The sequence below is a fragment of the Tursiops truncatus genome, chromosome 3, assembly GCF_011762595.2.
Source record: "Tursiops truncatus isolate mTurTru1 chromosome 3, mTurTru1.mat.Y, whole genome shotgun sequence".
In the NCBI taxonomy this organism is placed as follows: domain Eukaryota; kingdom Metazoa; phylum Chordata; class Mammalia; order Artiodactyla; family Delphinidae; genus Tursiops; species Tursiops truncatus.
The window spans coordinates 63,317,923-63,332,841 of record NC_047036.1 but is presented as its reverse complement, the minus strand read 5'-3'; the positions used below and the strand labels follow the sequence as shown (position 1 = coordinate 63,332,841).

Below are 14,919 nucleotides of genomic sequence, written 5' to 3'. Positions count from 1 at the left end.
TTGGCCATGCCATATGGCATGCAGGATCTTGGTTCCCTGATCTTGGTTCCCTAACCAGGGATCAAACCCACGCCCCCTGCAGTGGAAGCACGGAGTCTTAGCCACTGGACCGCCAGGGAAGTCCCATCTTAGCCTTGTTGATGGCCGTTCCTGATTAGATGTGTAGTCTTTTCTTACAGACCTTTGTACTCTTCCCTTGTTCTAAGGCTGTCTGCCAGTGTCTCTGGTAGCAGCTGTTATATATAAACACTTAATGTAGCCAGTATGGTAAAGCCTACGTAATCCCACAGGTAATGAGGAGTGGGCTATTGGGCAAGTTTTACTTTTCTGGACATGTCACTTGTGGGGTGGGTGTCTCCAGGGGTGAGGGATGGATTTGCTTCCAGCCATTTCCCGGGCAGTGTCTACAAAGGTATCCCTGGTACATGATGCTGATAGAGACACATATAGGGCCTTTTTTCTGGAATTTCCTCGTAGTAGGCCTGATTATGGGGGGAAGTGTTAGGGGTTCTGAGGGAGCCCAATAAATAACACCATCCTTCCGCTCTGAGGTTTTGAACAAATTGACAAAAAAGACTACAGTTTCAGCGGGTAGATGCCAAACATTGCCTTTATCCCCCCAGAAGTTGATGTAAGACATTGTGGCTCGAATCTGCAAGGAAGTGGTCTTCCTACTACTGAACCCCAAAATGAGTTAGACAACCCATCTGGGGACCCCACCTGAGCCAGGGAGCACTTCCTCTGCAGGGGCACAGTTTGCTGGGAAGAGCTGCAGGTGTGTTCTCTGGGGGCAGCTCTCCTCGGAGGGAAAGCGGGAGAAGAAAGGCTCGCCAGCCAGACCCCATTTGCCCCGCAGCCTTAGTGCTGAGCACTGAAGCTTCCTGGGGCCAGCAGAGTGGGGGGTGGGGGGCAAGGTCAGGGCAGTGCCCTACTGGAAGCCTGGAGATGGCATCGCCAGGAGCAACTCCTGAGGAACTGTTTGTTCTCCCCAACCTTATGCTGAAACTGCAGACTGTTTTAAATGCACTCAAGGGCTTCAGAACAATCATGTTTTTAGAAGCACTTGTTATATTCTTATCCGTTAAAGTAGTCCCTTTGAAGCTTTCTGTTGGGTAATGCTTTTATAACTGTGGTGGTATGATCTGGAATATACTGGAACTAATGTGAAAACTTGTGAAGTTTAGATTCTCCTCTGATTGCTTTAAACAGTGGATCTCTGTTCAGTAAGGCCCTGCATGGGAGCCATGGGTCATTCAAACTTGAGAGAAAAGGAGCTTCTAACCCAGAGACAGGTATGAAGTCTTCTGAGGCTTAAAACCAGGTAGAAGTTGTGTCTTATGAGAGCATGCGTGAAGTGCTGTGGAAGTTTGGAGGCAGGGAGACCAAGGGCTAAGGCTGCCTTGTTCGTCTACACCAGGTCCTACTCCATCTCGGTGGTGTTTTCCACTCTTCTCTTCTTCTTAACTTGGTTTAATCTTAAATGTTTGTGACAAGAAGTTTGAGAGGAGGAATACTTGAAAGGGTAGATTTTAACTCTTATTCTGAAGGTCTGTTTAATCTCCCACTTCTTACCTTAGCTTTTCAGGTAACTTAATATTCTCTTTTTAAATGAACAAGCATTGGCTTAAGGACCCAGTGTGGGGCTTCCCTGGTGGCGAAGTGGTTAAGAATCCGCCTGCCAATGCAGGGGACACGGGTTCGAGCCCTGGTCTGGGACGATCCCACATGCCGTGGAGCAACTAAGCCCGTGTTCCATAACTACTGATCCTGTGCTCTAGAGCCCGCGAGCCACAACTGCTGAGCCCACGTACCACAACTACTGAAGATCGCATGCCTAGAGCCCGTGCTCCGCAACAAGAGAAGCCACGACAATGAGAAGCCCGCACATGGTGACGAAGAGTAGCCGCCACTCGCCGCAACTACAGGAAGCCCACATGCAGCAACGAAGACCCAACACAGCCATAAATAAAGAAGGAAGGAAGGAGGGAGGGAGGGAGGGAGGGAGGAAGGAAGGAAGGAAGGAAGGAAAAATTAAAAAAAAAAAAAAAAAGGCCCCAGTGTGTCACTGTGATAGGAGCTGCCAGTGTGTCCATGGTGCTCTTAAGAAGCTTTCAGTCTCCGTGGAATTAGGCTTTGGATCCCAGAAACATAATCTGAAACTACAAATGTATAGTACCTCTTAGAGATGAACCCATCAGAAACATTGTTACTGGAGGTAAAGATAATTTGGGAACCACAGGACCTATTTTAGGATATGACTTTCATAATGATAATTTTAACATTTGATTACCATCCAAGTAACCTGCCTCATGGAACAGTCCCTAACAACTCCAGTCAGTATCTGACTGTTCATAGAACGTTTAAGAAACAGAAGATTTAAAAAAAAAAGAAAAGAAAGAAGAGAAACAGAAGGTGTTGACTGGTGTTGCTAGGGAGGGCTTCGTGGAAGAAGTGACTTGTGTGATAATAATGAATATTTCAATTGCTAATATCTGTTGGGTGATACCGTGTACCAGGTTTTATTCTAGGCATTTTACATTATCATCTCAGTTCATGACCACTGTACTCACCTGAGCAGTATTATCCCTGCTCTACAGATGAGGAAACTGAGGTACTGAGTCATTTAAGTACCTTGCCCAAGGTCTCCAGCTCTAAGTGGTGGAGTTGGGATTTGAATTCAGGCTGACTGAGTTCTTAGCGACTGGGCTCTGTAGGTAGAATAAGGACAACACATGTGTAGAAGGGAGGAAACATGGGGAGGTAGAATGACTTACAGGAATCTCAGTGCTAAGGTGAGGCATTTGGCCGTGGTCTTGTGGCAAGTGGGAAGCCATTAGAGATTCTTGAGTAGGAGGCTGTTGTCATAGAAACAGGCCGAGATACTCAGGGGGTGAGCCCAGCAGTGGTGTGTGTGCAGTGTGACTTGGGGTCAGAGCAGAGGGAAGGAGGAAGGGAGGGAGAGAGGGAAGGAGCAACCACGAGGCCTCACAGAGGCTCTTGTAAATGTTTCTCTGCCTGTTCCCTGAAGGTACTGATTTGAAAATGGTTTGGCTGGGCTTCCTGAATAGGGAATGAGGCCCCTGTGGGTGAAACCAACACTTTCCCATCTCTAAGGCCTCACAGGGGGCCAGCCAGCTGGTCACCAAGTCAGCTTGTTTCTGGGCCTATAGAATAGAGGCTGGCCTCACCCTCAGGCGGTGCTCGAGGGCAAGCGCTGGAAGGTCCCTTGGGGGATGCACACTGGGCTTCTGCTGCAGTCCTTCCTCCTCCCTCCTCGTTGGCCTGGGGAAATGGTTAAGGGTGTGACAGGAAGAGGGGAAGCACGTATCCTTGTAACAGCCCAGATGGGAGAGCGCAGTTGCCTCCTACCCGGCATCCTTGCCTTCCTGCGCAGTGGCCAGGGCTCCGTCGGGTGTGTGGATTTTGAACACAAGGCAGCACCTTTTCAGTTGTTTTCAGTTTTTGCCTTGGCTTCCCAATGCGGCCTGTGTTGTAGTTTGAGCGAGAGGGAACTGCAAAGAGCTGCTGGGCCAGACTTCGTCCCGCCTCATCTCTCTCGGGGAAACTCCTCTTTCCCGTGAGAACTTCGGCTCTGCTGTGCTGGTTGAATGGGATGCGATTTCTGTCTTCTCCTGGAGCATTTTTCCCATCTCAAAACATACCAGCCATTTTATTGCAGGTCATTCTTGTCAGTGACCATGTAATTCACGCAGGAACAGTCTTGAGATATTTGATGCTTGTGGGGATTAAAAATCCATTTTAGAATGTAGAACAGCAACCACAAAATGGGCGAGAGATTTAAGCCTCCTGACCGGCACCACTAAATCAAGGTGGAACTTCTGTGTGGAGACCAATGATGACACTTTGAGTTTGGGCGTCCTAGGAAGCTGCGCGGGCATTTGGGGAGGGAGGAGAAAGGAAGGCTCTTCTTGTTTCCTGTGGGACAGGAGCCCCTAAGACTAAGCCTGCATTGGAAAAGGGAGGACAGGGCATCTATGTGGCCCTCAGGGCTTCTTTCCTGTGAGCTGTGTGCCAGGCCGAGGGAAGAAGAGCCCTAAAGGTTCCTGAGTGGAAGAATCCATTTTCTCCATCCCGCATTCCACTTGGTGCCCAGGCTGCTCTGAGGCATTGACATGGGTGGTAGGTAGTACCTGAACCTTTGCGTTTTTTTTCTTCCAGAACCAAAACATACCTCCCACATCGTGGAAGACGCGTTTATGTTGTTGTTTTAGTGTGTTTCTTTGCTTGCAATTTAAATCTTGAAGAATCATTCCTTGTATTGAGAGGAGAATCTCCTATGATGTTTGTTTTTGGTAGCAATCTTTTTTTGTTCCTTCAGTTGTTTGTTTGTTTTTTTGTTGCCATACTCGGGCCTCTCACTGTTGTGGCCTCTCCCATTGCAGAGCACAGGCTCCGGACACGCAGGCGCAGCAGCCATGGCTCACGGGCCCAGCCGCTCCGCGGCATGTGGGATCCTCCCGGACCGGGGCACGAACCTGTGTCCCCTGCATCGGCAGGCGGACTCTCAACCACTGCGCCACCAGGGAAGCCCCCTTCAGTCGTTTTAAAAGGTGTTAACGTTTTGTTTGTACTCTTACTGAATCTCTTTTGGAGACATGGTTTGCTTTATACATTATTTTCTGCTGGTGGGTTTGGATCAGTTTTCCTCTGAGTGAGTAAGAATGTGGAAATTGAACCATTCCCATGATTGGATGAGAAGAGCTTTTCCGTTCTTTTCAGCACAGGGTGATAATTGTTGCAGGGTAGAGTGGGCCTCAGAGGAGGGTTGGATGAGAGCTGACAGGGCCCAGAGGTGAGGGGGGCTGAGGGCTGCAGTCTCCTCAGTGTCTTAAAAGCAGCTTCTGAATTCCATTCTCTCCCTGGACTTAATGAAAACCCGTTCTTGTTGGTAGAACCCCTGATGCCCCAGCCTCCCCCACTAGCCAGTGATACACCCAGAGACTTCAGGTGCGCCTGGAAATCTCCTAGCTCAGCCATTGTTAAGTTGGCTTACAGGCTCTTGTTAGGCCAGCAGAGTTTTCTTTTTTTAATGTGCACTTGGCCGCCTGCTTCTTGCATTTGGCAAGAAGGGGCTAGCATGCTGTAGCTCGCCACAGGCCCCATCACTGGATGTTTACTTACATCAGGTCCCATACATTTCCCCTTACTTCTTGCCCCCCAAGAATAGCATTTGGATTTGAAACTCCTGAAATAGCTTAAACTCTTTGAGTTCGTGAGTTTCTGAAAAGGCTGTAAATGTCAGAACGGACACCAGGCTTCTTACCCACCCCAGACGGTGAGGGGTAGGGAGGTTGCTGAATGTGCTCGAGTGGTCTTTGCAGATCTTCACGCACAGCCCCAGGCCGGGGCCCGAGAAGCCTGTCTCTGCCGTGACTCGTCTACCCTTGGCACGCTGGAATCTGGCATTTTTATCCAAGTGACTATTTAGAAATTGTTCTGGTCACTTTGGTCCACTGAACTCAATGGACCACTCAGTTTCAGGACTAAGTGGAGGTGGGACCCTGATTGGATCTAAATCTGCCCCTCCTTCAGTTACATTCCCAAGTTACAGTCATCACCTCCCCCCACCCCTTTAAAAAAATCTTAAGTAGGTATTCTACTCGCGATTTCTGCAGTTATCATGAAGTCCATAATTTGCCAGGGAAGGGGGACAGGGATGCATGTTGAGGCTGCCAACTGTGGATTTAGGCCCCTGGAACAGAGGTAGCAGGACGGGCTTAAAGGACTTTTCTCTATTTATTCAGAAAATCCAGTTCTCTCTCAACACATTCCCTAGAGGTGATATATAAATGAGCTTTGGTCTGTATTTCTCAGTCATTTTCACTGTTCATTAGAAGGAGAAGGAGATGTGGTAATGGGAAATTCATGTATATTAGCTGTATTAACATAGATTACGTGGAAGTAGATGGATGAAAATGGAATAAAGGAGGACTGTTTATAGCCAGGCTCGTTCCGAGGCCATATCCACATCTGGTCATCCATTTCCCCCCGCCGTGCCGAGTGTAGTGGTCACCTCCTGGCCTGAGCCCTTCTCCTCTGCCTGCTTTCCCTGAGCCGTGCTTTCATTTCCGGCTTTGGTTATTCCTAATGTTTATCTGCTGGTTGAGGCACACTTTTCTCAGGACAGTGCTGGGGACAGATCCATTCTCCCCCTTTTTTCTAGGTCCAGTGCTGACGACATACTTGCCCCACGCAGGTCATAAAAGGGTTGGGTTTCTACTCAGCATTCAGGCAGTCCTGATTCGACCCCACCAGGCTCCTTGATGTCCTGTTCCAATTGTCTTATTTAGACTTGGGTTGTCCCCATGTCCCTAGCTTCACACGTTCACTTCCCCTCAGACTTCTTTCTCCAGAGAACTAACCCCATGGGTGACCCCATGAGGTTGCTGTTTGTACTTGTATGTCTCCCAGATGATACTCCATTTTCAAATTCTGGAGTTCCCACAGTGTAGCAACTGTAGATGAACACAGAAGCTACTTTCCTTAGAGACGACTTAGATTTCAAAATGCTTTCCTGAGTACACCCTGTGGTCAGTTCACAGTGACATTTAACCATACTTGGGTGGTTCTTAGAGTTGACAGAGAGTTGACAGAGCTTTGATCCAATGCTGAAATTTGGTAACGAGCTACTCTACTTTTTTTTAACCTACAGTATGAGGAATATGAAAGCATTATAGTAAGTATTGGTTTTGGGAAAGCCCTCCCATTCCCGTTCCCGTGCCAGTCACAGGGGGTTAAAAAAAAAAAAAATACATGAAACAAAGTTACTAGTTAAAGGATCTAGTTAAACAGATAAGAAATGGAAAAAAGGATGCAGCTCCCATTCATAAGTGTTCTGCCCAGTGAAGAGACAGCAGATACTATGCGATGTTAAGTGTCATGCAGAGAAAATATTGCTCTCTTTTTAGAGTATAATTTGGATAAAACATTATTTTAAAGTGGAAGAATCTTGTTATAACCCTAACCACCCCCCTCATTTGACAGATGAGAGGATGTGGCGCAGGGCAGTGAGGTGGCTTGTCCAAGGCCGTGACACCAGGTAGAGCTGGGAAAAGGACCCAGGACTGCTGGTCCCCGACCAGGGGTGCCTCTGGCCTGTACGACTGGGGTCGGCTGTTGCTCAGATGTTCACAGAAGTAGCAGAAGGCGGCTTAGCAAACTTATCCTTCCTCTTGATTCCTGGTCTTTCTTCTGGACTTGGTGGTGAGGGAGAAGTATTTCCTCTGGAAATAGTACCACCTCGGGCCCTCAGTGGCTTTCTTAGCTTATCTTCCCCACGTGCCTCCTTCCCTTTGTAAAGCCAGAAGCTGGGCTCAAGGGATGATGGTTAGTCTGAAATAGAAAATAGGGGCAACCACAAATCCATCCAATTTATTCATGGGCGTTGCATGTGAAATAGAACCTGCCTTCAAGCTGTGTTTGGTGTGACCGTCTTTTCAAAGTAAACAAACAGCAGCAACGAAAAATATTCCAGTTTGATCCCGAACACCATGTAGTTTGTCGCAGCATAGAATGACAGGTGTTCACGCTGAAGCTGGAAAGTCTGGCTCCTGTTTTGATCTTGGTCTTTACTGGTTGAATGTTAGGAGAACTGTGTACCTGAGACATAGCATCAGGTGTTGCTATCGTGCATTGAAGTTCTAGGAAGTAGAACTCTCCATTCTCAGCTGGCATTTTATGCTTTTGTGTTAGAACAAGTGTTGAATTAGCGCCAAAAAAAATATTGCTGACCCAGTTATTTGAGTCTGGAGTATTTTTTTTTTTTTAATCCAGCTGAGATAGAATGCTTTTCAAAAGTCCTCGTTCTGAACAGCAGCTGAGTTCTTTGTACTGTTGTACCTTATATGTGTCCAGTGTATCAGCGAGTGTGTTTCTGAGGTTAAAGGTGGGCCTGGGCCACTGAACTTCAAGTTCTTTGTAGAACACAGAGGAAAGATTCTCACTGTGGCCTGATCAGAGTTTCCCTGGGGTGTGCTGGCAGTGAGGTTCCACCTCTTAAATCTTGTGGGTCCCCTCCTCTCTAAATTGGGGTGACCCTGGGGACACATGTTTCCAAACAGTTTTATCTTAGGTCTCAAGTTCATCCAGGCATAACACCACCTGGAGAAAACAGTCCCTGCAGCCCTCCCATCCCTTGCTTCTCTCATGGCTCAGGCCCCAACCTCCTGCGCTCAGTGAATGCGGGGAGAGTGATTGTGGGAAATAGTCTGGTTCTACAGGCCGTGATTTGAACTAATGTAAACCCTGCTGAGAGCCTTTTTGAGTCTGAACCAAAGACAAAGAGGTTTGATCCTAGTCCAGTAATAATGAGCTTACCAGGAGCCAGAAAACAAGAAACAATAGTTATTGTCCTTGGTCTGGAGGATCTGTTACCCAGAAGCTTTGGGGGAGCATCGGATGTTAACAGGATCTCTGTTTCAGGATCCGTCCAACTGTAGGAGGGGTACAATGATAAGATGTGAGAACTGAAGTTTTCCTGATCCTTTTTTCTGTGACCATCAAAAGCACCTGTTAAGCAACTGTCCATAGACGGGACCACGCAGCTCTCTGCAGATAAATGGGACAGACAAGAGCTTTTGGTTGGAAACAGCTCTGTTATAAAGTTGGAGCCAGAGGGAACAAATAGCACAATACACAAACAACAGTAGCCTCAGATCGCTGGGAGCAGGAAATATAAATATTGTGAATAGTTGAGTCTTGATACTTGATAACAGAGTTTAAAAGGGTGATCGTGTTACTTGGTTAAACTGTAATCTGAGTTCATGTTTTAAAATATCTTTTAAGTCATGTAATTGATTCCTTCCTCCCTCCCTCCCTCCCTCCTTTCTTTCCTGCCTATGTAAGTACCAAGCAGTGTGGCAGGTGCAGGGGGTGTGGGTGTGAGTAACATACAGTTGTCCTTAGAGAACTGGGCCTCAGGTGGAAAGTGTATAAAGAAGGTGCCCCCAGCGTTAGGCTGCATAGTTAAAAATAATCTGGGGCTTCCCTGGTGGCGCAGTGGTTGAGAGTCCGCCTGCCGATGCAGCGGACACGGGTTCGTGTCCCGGTCCGGGAAGATCCCACGTGCCGCGGAGCGGCTGGGCCCACGAGCCATGGTCGCTGAGCCTGCGCGTCTGGAGCCTGTGCTCTGCAACCGGAGAGGCCACAGCAGCGAGAGGCCCGCGTACCGCAAAAAAAAAAAAATCTGAATTCCGTTAGCAACTGTTGGAGACGGTGGTGTCAGCTGTCCCTTCTGTTGACCTTTGGGGTGACGTTAGAACTCAGGAGTGCTTTTTCCCCCGTCCTCATGAGAGACTGGGAGCCGTCCTCATAGGAGACTGGGAGCCGTCCTCATAGGAGACTGGGAACCGTCCTCATAGGAGACTGGGAGCCGAGGTGAGGTAGGAGGTTTGTAAAAGGGACTGGAGTGTGTTGCCCTCTAAAGCAGGGTTGAGCTTAATCGCAAGGGGGGTTGGGTATTTGGGGGGTGTGGTTTTTAAATTTCAGTGAAGCTGTTTATACAGTCTTAAAATTAAGTCTAAAATTATCTCTCTACATGCCGGCTTTCATCAGTGTGGGTTTTATTTTTGGTTCTACACGCCATGTTTGTGTAACAGATGTGAGGTTTTTTTCCTACTATGCGGGCTTCTGACCTGCAGAAAAAAAAAAGCATTGAACTCGCAGGCATGTCCTCCACCACCTCCTCCACAAAGCTTTTTTTTTTTGCAGGCAGATAAATTAAAATCCTTAAGCTGCAGCTCTGAAAATGACATACGGGAGACGTCCGATTTAATTCTCTCAAAGCACAAGTTCCGCCAGTCGCGTCTCCGCTGTTCCTTTGACTTACGATCCTTAGAGTAAGTCATCACCAGTTGTCATTTGCCTTTGAGATGCTAATTCATGCTTCAGCAGCAGCTCAGCACAGCTCCTCAGCTCTGCTTCCTAGTCCTGGGCCGGGGGAACTTTTCCTGTAAAGAGCCAGCTAGTAAACATTTCAGCTGTGAGGGCCTTGTGGTCTTTAGCAACTACTCAACTCTGCAGCCAAAACAAAATGCCAGCAAACGAGCGTGGCTCTGTTCTCTATCTACATGAACAGGAGCTAGCTGGATTTGACCCACACTCTGCCCTTTGCTTCACTGGCCTGTGGTAGACCTCAGTGGCCCTGTGCCTGTCATATGCAGTTATTCTCCCCTTCTCCCTGAAGGGGAAACTTGAATGGCCTCAACTTTGTGCTGAGGGTACCGGAGCTCCTGATTAAGTTGCAAATACTGGGCTGTGTGAGCTCGTATGTACTGGGTTGACTAGGCAAGAACAATGTAGGGATACATTCAGTGTGACACGTTCAACAGTATGATGTCTTACTCTTCCTGGCCTTTTGAAATACGTGGTAAATCATTCACAGGTTAAAAAATAATAATAATAATAATTTTAAAAAAAATAATAATAATCAGCCCTTCTTCTTAGGTAGCCAAGCCAAGCATTTTGGTGACTGGGAAGAAGTGGGGATGGAGAGAATGAGTGTGTGGGTACCCCAGTGCTTTGCTCCTGGGGGCCCCCAATTCCTGGTCCAGTGTAAAATGGGAAGGATGCTGGACCAGAAACTGAAATGTCTGCCTGGCCGGGTTCTCAGAACTAGGATTGGGGAACAAGTGACTAGGGGCTCTCAGAGCCTTGAGGGTATAGGTTTGGTAGGATTCAGTCTTTTGGAGGAGATTAGGTTCTTGTGTCCCACCTAAGGCAAAATCACGGATAGTTGAAATTAAACCATGAAAATGCCTGAAATATCCATAAAGCAGAGCACACAGGCTTTGTGTGTACAGCATGTCACTAGAAAGGGAGCTCCTTGTTAGCATGGATCTTTTAACCTATTTTATTCGCTGCTTGAATCTCCATATCCTAGAACAGTACCTGTACATAGTAGATATGAATGAGTCAGGGAATGAGCAAACCCTGTGCTGTGACGCTTAGGTATAGTTATATAATATATCGTGTGGGATGGAGAATACACACGTAAACTCTATTTTCACTGGGCTTTTAATAATTATTTACAGAAAACAGCCATGAGCATAGTTGGATTTGCATTTGATATGTCACCACTCTATTCCGGGTTCACAAGTTCAAGAGGAAGCTAGCTGATTTGGTGCTCACTTAGGCCGTAAGCACATCTTCCCACTGATGAGTGGTCTGACTAGAAAGCTCTGCCTGTTTAGACATTTAGTCCTCTTAATAGAAACTTCAGCATCTCTGTGTTCAAGAGAGAACTGTCAGTGGGCCTTGTTCCTCTCAGGGGGCACAGAGTTCTCTATCAGACCCTGCGTTCTGTGAGAGGGAGTGTGGGCCAATAACCGTATTTGCCATCTGAAACAAAGTCCAGGCCGCCATAGCTGCAGTTTTGTCTCTGAGGTTAGGTGTGGATTTGTGTTCTGGACTCAGAGGGCCCCCTGTTTCCACCCCTTTTCTCTTGATTATGGGGGGCAGTGCTTACTGAGGTGCTGACCCTAGGGGGGAGCAGCAGAGACTTTCCTCGCTCCGAGATGGGTGTGTAGGGGGCTCTGTGGGCATCTCTGTGCCTCTCTCCTGCTCTCCCTGTTCCCCCCAACCCTAGGGTTTTCAGAAACCCTCCCTGGGGAGAGTTTGGCAGTGTCGGTTAAAATTTAACCAGTTTTATGACTCAGTATTCATCTTGTGGATGTCAGTCCTCCTAAATGCTCTACATGTGCAGAGAGAGACATGCACAATATGGGAACTAACCATTGTACATTGTTTATAAGAGTGAAAACTCAGAAACAATGTAAATGTCTGCCACTAGCGTCACAGAAACTAAATTATGATTGGTCTGGGTTGTGGATTTCTGTATAGTAGTTAAAAAGGATGAAAATAGATTTATGTGTTGAACATGCAACAATCTGTGAGACGTAATGAGAGGGGAATAACACAGCAAAGGGCCTAAAAGGATACACATGAAAGTGTGACAGTGATTCCCTCTGGGAAGCAGTCAGGTTAGGGTTGGAGTAATGATGGGCAAGGGGATTCAGTTATCTGTATGTTATAATTTACATTATCTTTGGCAACAAGAATATAATTATGTATTGCTTGTATAATTGTAAATAAATATATTTTAGAATGATGCTTGGACTCTTATGTTTGCAGTTAGATTTCTTGAAAGCAGGGGTGAAAGGGCTGCTGGGTTCACTTCTGCCTGCTACCCAGCCCTCCTGACTGTCTCCTCTGCTCAGCCTTCAGCCATCAGTCTGGCTTCTGCCCCCATCTGCTCTAGAGAATATTCTGATCACTGCCCCAGATGACTGTTGGCAAATCCAATCTGCGCTGTCATCGCATTGGTGGTATTTGACACACTCTGCTTCTTGAAAGCCTCCCTCAACTTCTCTCTGGTTCTGTACCTTTTCAGTTTCTTCCTTGTTTTTTTTCCGCTTCTTCCCAGTCCCCAAATGTTTGCATTCCCCAGCATTCTGGGCTGTTCCCACCTGTCTCCCTCCCCCTCCTCTACCCACATTCCTCTCCAGGTGAGTTTATTTACTCCACTGAGTGCCTCCTTTGCCATCTCTGCTGGTCACTACCAAGTCCTTCTCTCTAGTCCTGCTGTCTTTCTGGAGCACTGCACCCTTGCTTAGCCATCTGCCCACATTTCCCCCGGATACTGGCCGCCTGTCGTTAAGTGAATGACTGCCCCTCCATCCTGAAACCGCTCTTCTGTGATTCCTATCCACTGCTGGGCCGCCATCCAACCAACTGCCAAGCTAGGAACTGGGAATCTTAGTTCTGGGTTCCTCTGCCTTTCTTCCTAGGCCCCATCAAATCAGCACACGGGACCTGTCTATTCCACGGGACCTGTCTATTCCACGGGACCTGTCTATTCCACGGCCCCAATCCCCACTGCCATTGCCTAATTGAAGATTTATATGAGTTTTCCCTGGGATTAACTCTTATCTCTCCTTCAAGATTAGTAACTGGCGTGATTCTTGCTCGTACATTCTGCCTTCATGTTACCTTAATTCCCTGAGCAGATCGACCTTAGCTGTCGCCTGCTTCCCTCCTGAGGAAGAGCCCTTCGTGCCATCATTATTAGTCAGTTCTCTGCAAGTTGTCTTGTTTGGGTTGAAAGCTTATTATTTAGAGTTTGGTTGGAGTTGTTTTCTAACTGTCTAATCATATTTGGGGTGGTTTGATCCTGACGAAATGCTCACGGTGGAGGAGAAGCTGTGAGCACCAGTGCCGTCTCTGTCTTGCATGCTTCCGAGATTCTGGGGAGTTACTATTTGGGGATGTCAAGTTCCTGATGGCAGAGGTGGCGGGGTCAAATAAAACCAGGCTCGGTGAAATTTTAGTTCCCCTTATGGCTTTTAATAATGGCACAACGTAGACTTTTCTTGTAAAAATGTCTAGAAACCCGAACAAAAGAGATGTGAGATTGTTACTGTTTTTAAAAATAGCCCCCCCCCCCCAAAAAAAGGGCCTCAAAGGTAATAATTTACAGAGAAATGAGCCTTGGTTGCTAGAGGCCACTGAGGGGAGGATGGAAGCGGATCTTAATGTTCCCTGTTTCACAGCTCCTGTCCGTGGGTGGGTAACAGACAGGCATCACTCTCATGGACACTGGAGTTTTTCCACAGACAAAAAGAAATTGTCTTAGAAAGTATGAAAATAAGTGGAATATCAAAAAGGAGAGAGGGTCTCGATTCTGAAATTCATTTCAAGTAAGAGATGCTAAACAGAACCTACAGATGTGGTTCTTCTAGGTTTTATGGTATCACTCCTGCTCAGCTGCCCAAAGCTTTCTCTGCAGCTTGGTTTCATTCATTGCCCTAAAAATTTGATGTAATGAAATGTAAGACTCATTCGCTTTGCTAATATGCCATGTTCTCATCTCTCCCAAATAATATTTTAATATTATAGGAACACGCCGCTCCTTTTCCTCTTCATTTCTGTAAGAAACACTCCCAAATTCTATACTTTATTTCTAAGTTTGCAGCATGTGGGCCCCTGGCCAACTAGACCTGTAAGCCTTTCTGTAGCTCTTCTATTGTTTGTTTATATTTATCTACCTGAGATTGAAATTGTTTTGGAGGCATAGCTAGCCTCTCTTCTATATAGATGAGTTACAGGGATTTTCTAGCTTCCATCTCTTTGAGCTTAATACTTGTGTTGATGTTTCAAAATGTCTTCCCTGATTTGGGAGTTCAGACGTGTTTTCTTTTGGGTGGCAACTAGGTCTCTGAAAGATAGGTAGTGAGCACTGTTTTTTAGAACTCAATTCTTATACAGGCATACCTTGTTTTGTTGTCCTTTATGGCACTTCTGCAAATACTGCGTTTTTTACAAATTAAAGGTTTGTGGGAATGCTGCATCTAGCAAGTCTGTTGGTGCCATTTTCTCAACAGCATTGTTCACTTCATGTCTCTGTGTCACACTTTGGTAATTCTCACGATATTTCAGACTTTTTCATTATTATGTGATCAGTGATCTTTGATGTTACTGCCATGACTCACTGAAGGCTCAGATGATGGTTAGTGTTCTTTTAGCAATAAAATATTCTTTAATTAAGGTCTATACACTGCTTTTTTTTTTTTAAAGAAAAACACATAGTGCCATTGCACACTAAATAGACTGCAGTGTAGTGTAAACATAATTTTTATATGCACTGGGAAACCAAAACATTTGTGTGACTCGCTTTATTGAGACATTTGCTTTATTGCAGTGGTCTGGAACTGAACCCACGATATCTCTCATGTATGCCTATATATGTGCCAGGGAAGGATTCATCTTATTGAAAGTTACCCGGTACGGTTGTCTGTTGGTATCTGTGGGGGATTGGTTCCAGGACGCTATCGGATACCAAAATCCACCAATGCTCAAGTACCTTATATAAAATGACATTGTATATTACTTAGGCACATCCTC

General features: G+C 46.5%; 1 protein-coding gene across 3 annotated transcripts in view; it reads left to right on the top strand.

Annotated features, from left to right (window-relative positions):
• Positions 1–14,919, top strand: part of SERINC5 (serine incorporator 5) — a 179,265-nt gene that overhangs the window by 129,927 nt on the left and 34,419 nt on the right. The gene's annotated exons all lie outside the window — the stretch shown is intronic.